Here is a 9601-nt window from a genome sequence, read left to right on the forward strand (position 1 = left end):
GATCAGCATATCCATTTCTACAAAAAAAGCCACAATGAATTTTGAATGTGATGATATTTATTAAGCTATAGATCAATTTGAGGAGAATTTACATATTAAGAGTACTGAATCTTTTGAATGAGGAACAGAGTACATCTTTCCATTTACTTACATCTTCTATAATTTTTCTCAGTGATGTTTTATAGTTTTCAATGCACTGGTCTTTTACTCTTGTTCAGATTTATTCTTATTTCAATTTTTGGATGCTTTGGTTAATGATATTTTTTCTTAAATATCAATGTCCTGTGGTTCTTTGCTACTACAGAGAAATCTAATTTTGTGTATTGATCTCATATCCTGTAATCTTGCTAAATTCACACATTCGTTCTAGTGGCTTGTTTTTAGTTTTAATTTCATTGAATTATATACATAGACTCTTATGTTGCCTGAATAAAGACAATTTTATTTCTTCCCTACTTGGATGTCTATACTTTATTTTTTTGCTGATGCTACTGACTTAAAAACTCAAGTAAAATGTTGAAGGGCATTCTTGCCTTATTCCTGATCTTAAGGAAAATGCATTCAATCTTTCTCTTATTAAGTATGATGTTCCTGTAGGTTTTTCATAGAAACCACTTATCAATTAGAGAAAACTCCCTTTTACTCCTAGATCATTGACAGATTATGTCAGAAATGGATGTTCATTTTTTTAAATACATCTACTGGTCAGATGACTTTTTAGTTATGATGAATATCATGTGATGAATTACACTGGTTGATTTTTAAATGTTAAATCAAGTTGCTTTCTTGGGAAAAATCCCACTTGGTCACGATGTATTATCATTTTTATATACTGTTGGATTCCACTTGCTAAAATTTTAAAAGAATATTTAAATTTTGTTTATGTTTATGCATTACATAAATTGTTCATTACGTTTATAAGGGCCACTGCTCTGTAATTGTATTTTCTTGTAATATATTCAACTGGTTTCTGCATCCAAGTAATGCTAGCCTCACAAATGACTTGAGATTATTCATTTATTTTTTTTTTGGAAGGATTTGTGAGAACTTTATTATTTATTTTTTATTCATTTAGTAGAAATTACTAGCCATCTGGGCCTGAAGTTTTCTTTGTAGGAAATTCTTAATTACAAATGCAACTTCTTTAATAGATATAGAGCAATTTATATTATATCTTTTTGAAAGCCTTTTGTACTTAATTTATTTTAAACAATTTGTCCCTGCTATTTAAATTGTCAAATTTATTGGCATATTTTAATAGCACTCATTTATTCTTTAATATATCTAGAACCCTTAGTAAGACTTTCTCTTTTAATCTTGATGTTAATAATTCGTGTCTTTTAAAAATCTCCTGATTACTATAGCTAGGGGTTTATCACTTTTGTTAATCTCCTAAAAGAAGTAACTGATGGTTTCATTGGTTTTCTTTATTGTTTTTGTTTTCTGTTTTCTCTTTTATTGACTTTCACTCTGATCTTTATTATTTCATTATTTTTTTTTTACTGCTTACTTAGTGTTTGATTTGTTCTTCATTTTCTGTTTTCTTAAGGATCTACCTTAAAGATCTACCTCAGCTTAAGGTAGATTTGAGGGCTTTTTCTGTTTTAATATAGGTGTTCAGTGGTCTAATTTCCCCCCATAGTTTGCTTTAGTGGCATCTCACAGATTTATATGTGTTTTCATTTTTATTCAGCAGAAAAATAATTTCTAATTTGCTTTCAAATTACACTATGATTTATGGGTTTTTTGCAAATATGTTATTTAGTTCTCATATATTTAAGATATTTAACAGAGATTTTTCTGCTTTTAGTATCTAATTTCATTCCATCTGCTTGTAAAACAAACTTTTAATAATTTGATTCACTTTTAATTTATTGAAAATTATTCTGTGACCCATAATATTTTCTATTTTTGTAAATGTGTGCATTAGAAAACAATCTACCTTGCTGTTTTGAGGTAGAATATTTTATAAATGTCAATTAGATCAAGTTGCTTCATAATACTGCTATAGTCTTATAGATCCTTACTTGTTTTCTCTTTGCTTGTTCTGTTGATTATTGAGAGAGAATCCTAATCTCCTTCTATAATTGTGATTTATCTATTTCTCCTTGAAATTATATCAATTTTGTTTTTGCTTTACATATTTTGAAGCTCTGTTATTAGGTGCATAATCATTTAGTATTGTTATATATTCTTGACTCTTATTATTATGAAATGAAATATTTTATTCCTAATGATATTCTTGTTCTAAAATTTACTTTGATATTAACAAAGGCATGTCATCTTTCTTTTGATTAGTATTAACACAGCATATATTCTTTCTACATTTTACAGTTAATCTGTTGGTCTTTAAATTAATAGTTAATGTAGGTGTCTTTGTTTTTTTTGGGTTTGTTTGTTCATTTGTTTGTTTGAGATAGAGTCTTGCACTGTCACCCAGGCTGGAGTGCAATGGCATGATCTCGGCTCACTGCAACATCCACCTCCCAGGTTCAAGCGACCCCAGCCTCCCGAGTAGCTGGGATTACAGGTGCCCACCACTGCATCCAGCTAATTTTTGTATTTTTAGTAGAGACAGGGTATCACCATTTTGGCCAGGTTGGTCTCGGACTCCTGACCTTGTGATCCCCCCACCTTGGCCTCCCAAAGTGCTGGGATTACAGTCATGAGCCACCATGCCTGGCCCTGTAGGCTTCTTTAATAAGGATATACTTGAGTCTTGCTTTGTAATTCAATATAACCTTCTCATTCTCTTAGTTGTGTGGTTAGATCATTTACATTGAATTTATTTGTTATATGGTTAAGTTGAATGTATCACCACATTATTTGTTTTACATTTATCCCATCCATTCTTTCTTTTCTCTCTCTTTTCTGCCTACTTAAGTGAGTACTTTTTCCATTCTACATTCTCTGTTGGTTTATTAGCTATAGCATTGTTTAGTTTAGTGTTTGTCTTAGGTTTTGTAATACATCTTCAACTTTTCACACTTTCCCTTCACATAGAAGAAAAAAACTTACCATAGTATACCTCAATTTCTCTCCTCTGGGTTTTATGCATTTATTGTCAGACATTCTACTTTTATATGTATTATAAACTCTACAGTACATTATGATTTTTTCCTAAAAGGTCAATTATAATGCAAAGAAATTATCAAATTAATAAGAAAACAATCTTATGTATTTACTCAGTGTTCCTTTGTATAGGTTCATATTTCTATCTGGAATAAATTTCTTTGCACCTGAATAACTTCTTTTAACATTTCTTGTACTGCAGGTCTTCTTTGAAGATAAATTCCTTAAACTTTTATATGTCTGAAAAAGTTTTTATCCTAACTTTATTTTTAAAAGGTATTTTTGCTGGGTATTGAACACTGTGTTAACAATTTCTTTTCTTTCAGTACTTAAAAATATTGCCCTACTTTTTTCCTGCTTCCCTTATTTCTGATTTTTAAAAATCTCATTTTATTCTCAACTTTGTTCTCTCTATAACGTCTTCTTTTCTTCCTGAGTTCTGTGAACTGCTCTAGCAAATTAATAGAATCCAAGTGTGGGAACCACAATTTAAGTTAGTTGGTCAGAAGCACAGGTAAAACAACCTGAGGCTTGTGACTGGCTTTGGAAGCTGGTGGTGGGACAGTGCAGTCATGAGGGACTGAGGCCTCAATTTGTGGGATATGATGCTGTCTCCAGGTAGACAGTATCAGAATTGAATTGGAGGACACCCAGCTGGTGTCCACTGCAGAAATGATTACTTGCATACTGGTTGGGAGAATTTCCTACACATTTGGTCATAGAGTCTTCCGTGTTGTTTGTGGTGAGAGCATAGGAAAAACAGCTTGGGCTTTTACTTCACAAAATGCTATTTTAAAAAATCATTTTAAGGGCAACTTTCTAAGAAAGAGCATGAGAGGAGAGTTCCAAACATCTCCTGATCATTCTGCCATATAACTGGAGCTTGATATTTAATCAATCAATTTAGATATGTCTATGACAAGAGGTATGTATGGTTAAATAAAATGGTCTGCTTTTCTATGATCTGTTCCCATGAATTCCTTAAACTATGTTAACTTGAATGCAAATGAGACGTAGACAAAGACACAAAGTGTTAATTTTTGTATTAATTTTTAAAGAGCTTCTGCACAGCAAAGGAAACTATTTTAAAAGGTAAGCAGAAAACCTACAGAATAGGAGAAAATATTTGCGAACTATGCATCTGACAAAGGTCTAATATTCAGAATCCATAAGGAACTTAAACAAATCAACCAGCAAATAATCACATTAAAGAATGGGCAGAGGCCATGAACCAACTCTTAAAAGAAGACATATATGTGGTTGACAAGCACATATAAAAATTGTCAACATTACTAATCATGAGAGAAATGCAAATTAAAACAAAATGAGATACTATCTCACACCAGTCAGAATGGCTGTTATTAAAAAGTCAGAAAATAACAGATGTTGGTGAAGTTGTGGAGAAAAGGGAATGTTTATACACTGCTGATGGGAATATAAATTAGTTCAGCCACTGTTGAAAGCAGTTTGCAGATTTCTCAAATAACTTGAAACAAACTATCATTTGACCCAACAATTCTGTTACTGGGCATATACCCAGAAGAATATAAATTCTTCTACCAAAAAGACACATGTGCTCATAAATTCACTACAGCATGATTGACAATAGAAACAACATGGAATCAACCTAGAAGCCATAAAGAGTGGACTAGAAAAAGAAAATATGGTACATATACAGCATAGAATACTACATAGCCATAAAAAGAATGAAATCATGTCCTTTTCAGAAACATGGAGGGAGTTGGAGGCCATTATCCTAAGTGAAGTAATGCCAGAACAGAAAACCAAATGCCACATGTTCTCACTTAAAAGTGGGAGCTAAACATTCAGTACACATGGACACAAAGAGGGCAACAACAGATAGGGATGTACTTAAGGGCAGAGTGGGTGGAGAATGAAGGTAAAAAAAAATACCTATCGAATACTATGCTCACTACCTGGGTGACAAAATTATTTACACACCAAACCCCCACGACATGCAATTTACCTGTGTAACAGACCTGCCCGTGTACCCCCTGAACCTAAAATAAGAGTTGAAAAAGAAGAAAAACAAATGAAGAATTGAATGGTTTGAGCCATTAGTTAGTTCTTGGACTGCCTATTGGTCATTCCAGTCTAGTTTATGTGACCAAAAGTGGAGCATCTGATGAAATCTGAAGAATTATTGGTAGTCTACAGACATGCTACTTTGAATACACCTGATCTCCTCTGAAGAATTATCAGAAGTTGTATTTTAGTGAAGGCCCAAACAATTCTGAGCATGAATCATTCTTCTCCCTTCGTTTTCAAAGAAGGACATAAAGTTTCACGTTTGTGTTTAGTCTTTTTCTTAACAGCGGTAAATTTACTTGAGTATATTTTCCTATTGATGTCTTTATCTACTCCTTCCTTGTCAAATCCCAGACCATAAATGCCTATATCCCCTAACATCCTGACTAACCAGTAACTATTCTAAGGACCTTCCTGTCTATATTCTAACTCTTCTCATCTGGTATCATCAGGATCTCTCTGGAATGCCTCTCACTCTCTGCCACTGAGGATTTATATATTCCTTGATGATATGCTTGAATTTTTATCAGACCTACTCCCCAAGATGATACCTCCCAGAATATGACCACGGACTCTGTGACTCTCCATTTTTCTTCCTTCATACTGGAGTCAGTGTTTCCAGGTCAAGGATAAAGGTGAATGGAACACTGGATGAAGTCAAAACGTTAAATACTCTTTATCTATCATATCTATCTTCTATTTTTGGTCATTAATGTAAATTAACAGATTAGCATAAGATTAATCTTTTAAAATATACTAGCTTATATAGTTTCTCAAGCATGATCAGCTTACAGGGTTGTTTTTCTATTGTTTTTAAAGCAAAATAATCTATTGTCAGGGAGTCCATTCTCATCGCAAAGTAAAACGTTTCACAATGTCTATGTACCAGAAAACCTCTCCCAACTGCACTTGTTACTGATTCCATTTGACAAGCGGCTGCTTCTCGATAATTACTGTACAAACCATTACTTCCAAAATAAATTAAACTCTCATCACTTTATCTTGCTCTTCTACATTCATTAATAAGAATCTTGTAAAAGAGGTGGCTGCACCTGCATTAGTAAGTGCAGAAGCTCATGTTAAAAGATTGTGCTTTTGTATATCTCTTGTCTGAGAGCTATGTTTAGCTCATCTACAATAAAAGTCCTGGTATTTTTAAGGGGGAGGGGTGGATGGAGCCAAACTCTAAATTCATAGGGGATTTCTAATTCATTTTAATTTGATCATGTGAATTTAGTTTATATATATTTAGTCTCTTTATAAGTTTAATTTCAGCTACTAAAGAATCAGTTTCTGTAGATATATTCAATGCTGTACATTCCATTGATTTTCACTAAGTGGAGATTCTGCTTGTATCTAAGATGCAGCCTATTCTTACAGCTGCATAAAGGAAACAAATATGGCAAAACTGGGCAGAATTTTCTTGTTTTGAATCCTGGTCATAAATCATATTTATAATATTTGACATTTGTCAAATTCCATTCCCAAAGAGTTAAGTTGAACATACCTCCAATTTCCTTTCTTAAAAGATTTTCTGATGGCCCCAAACTGAGATCAACATTATACAGTAAATACCTACTAGAAATATGGTTTCTCTGTATGATAATAACCTTCTTTTGTCTTATAGCTTTTTCTGATGATAAAATGTACATTTTTTTTACTTTGATGAAAACAATAAGCATTTCTGGTCACCAAAGAAACATTTTCAAACACTCTGTTCACCATTCTCAAGTAATTAGAACATTTTTTAAATTCTAACATTGATCTCTTTATTGATTATTGGTATGATTGACTGATTGGGACCTTCATTCAACAAATATTTGTGAAGTACAGATGAATACTTGGCTTTGTGCTAGGTGTTGTATTAGAGATGACATTTTTACATTTTTAACTTCTGAGTTCAAGGTATATATCAAGTTAAAGCTTCAATATCTTTAGAATGTTAGTGTTTAGAGATTTTCTCTGCTTCTTATTTCACATAGCAATTAACTCTCGATAATATGAGTACAAAATTTAATGGCAGCCTCTGATGTTGATTGACTATACATTTAATAGCAAATACTAGTGTTTACCAAAAGTTAATTTAAGATACTGTCTTTGTTTTCAGCCGTGTCCCAAATTTTCTCACCTTATTCTTGTAAATAACCTTGCCTACAGAGATTTTAGAATTACTGCCATAATACCCCAAAGCAAACAATTATTCTCCAAGACAGTTTTGATATGAGATATAATGTCTCAAAAGATTCCCTGACAAATAGCCAAACCATCCTGACAGTGTAAAATGAAGCACTTGTAGAAAAACCTAGGTTCTCTTTCTTAAAAAAAAAAAAAAAGGAAGAAACCCTTTCTCTCCACAAAAAATATTATTATAAGTAAGATATATATATTTTCCTTGATAAAACACCTGACAATAATTATTTATGAGCCCCCGATAGCCCTGGGTTACTTCATTTTCCTCACTTTAAATATAAAAAAGTCTTCAGAAATATTTAGCCATTTATCCAAGGTCATCCTATAGTTTATAGTATTAATATCAAGACTCAAATTTTCTGACACTTTGAAATGTTTAGACATTGAAAAATAATGTCAATACTCTTAAATATTTTCCCATAAATAAGGTCAATAATCATCTATTTTTATATTTAACCTTTTATTCTACACTCTCCAGTTTTGGTCTTCTTCACTTATATTTATTTTTCATATTATATTTTATATCTAAGATAATACTCACCCATTTCCTAATACCTCCTGTCCATTTCCTGTTATTGGTTACCAAAATGAAATTATTTATCCACTCAAAATACAAATGGTATGCAATTTCTAAAATTTTCATTATAGTCCCTTGGAAACAAAAACATTTTTGATGCTTATGTTTTCCCTTCTACAGTATGACATTACAATTCAGAAAATAAAAGATCATCTATATATCAGGCCTAAAAATAAATAAATAAATAAATTAGTTAATTAATAAAGGGAGAGCTGGTGACAGTTGAGAAGTTAATCTAATTCAATGTAACTAGGGCCTTTTCTTGAGATAACAAATTCTTTAAAGATAATCTGTAGTTGTATTTGTGTTGGTCAAATCATATTGGAAATGTAAGGAAAGGGAAGAATAAATAAACTTTATATGAAATTATTTTGCATTGGGAATCACTAACTCTATACTTATCGGTTTTGCAGATTCAGAGAACTGTAGGCTGTTAATAAATTGGAAAGTATTCCAGTAGAAAGTCTAGTTCAACAATTTTGCAAAACAGATACTTTTGGACTGTTTTAATGTTTTGTTTTTGTTTTTCGAGATGGAGTCTCACTCTGTTGCCCAGGCTGGAGTGCAGTGGTGCGATCTCAGCTCACTGCAACTTCCACCTCCCAGGTTCAAGCTATTCTTCTGCCTCAGCCTCCCAAGTAACTGGGAATACAGGCACAAGCCACCACGCCTGGCTGATTTTTGTATTTTTAATAGAGACAGGGTGTCACCATGTTGGCCAGGCTGGTCTCGAACTCCTGAACTCATGATCCACCTGGTCAGCCTCCCAAAGTGCTAGGATTACAGGCACCCAGGCAAACTGCTTTAATGTTTAGAAGACATTCTTATTTTGAATTTAAAAATCTCCCTTTTGTATTGTCTTCCCATAGGTCCAAGTACTTTCTTCTGAATCAATGAAGATTTGCCACATAATTGTCATTAATATACATAAGAATCACTGTTATAGCTACATGATTTTTTTTCTTCACACTGAATAACTTTTTGTTTCTTTCAATGTAATGTTCCAGGCCCCTTTGCATTATGATGGCCTTTGATGAGTGTCCTGCGCTTGTCAGTTTCTTCTGAAAATGTGGTACTGAGTTCTCTTGTGGTGGAGTAGATATTGAAGAATAGGGATAATCACATCTTGTAACTAAGAAAAAATATTCCTCAAATGCAATCTAAAGGTTACTTGTTGGTTCATATAAACGTTATGGTAAAGAAAATGAACATTTTTAAATAAACTCAGTTTTCTTGGCTCTAAAACGAGGATGCTGAGCAATATATTTTTAAATTTACTTTTCACCTTTGTTGTCTGCAAACATCCTAAGGATGATTTCTATGTCTTCAACCCAAATGAATGAAGAACAAAATCAACCGTAATATGGCACATTATTAGAGACTTCCTTTTAGAGTGAAATCAGCCCATTAATAAAAATTTGAAAGTATAGTTGTTCAATCAAACACTGAAACATCTAACATCCAATCCTCATTTATCTCAGGTGCTAAACATATACATTTGGAGTCATCACAATGACATTATAAGAGAGATAATATTTGCATCACTTTAAAAATTAGAAAACTGAAACTGAGTTAATTTCTCAAATCACATAACTTATTCCTTGTAAAAACAGGATTCAAATCTAGGTCTATTTGTTATTACCACATGAAATAAAGATGTATTTTATCTATGGCACTTCCATATATAGATGGTCCCTGACTTACAAGGGCTTG

This window comes from Pongo abelii, chromosome 11, assembly GCF_028885655.2.
Source record: "Pongo abelii isolate AG06213 chromosome 11, NHGRI_mPonAbe1-v2.0_pri, whole genome shotgun sequence".
Classification (NCBI taxonomy): domain Eukaryota; kingdom Metazoa; phylum Chordata; class Mammalia; order Primates; family Hominidae; genus Pongo; species Pongo abelii.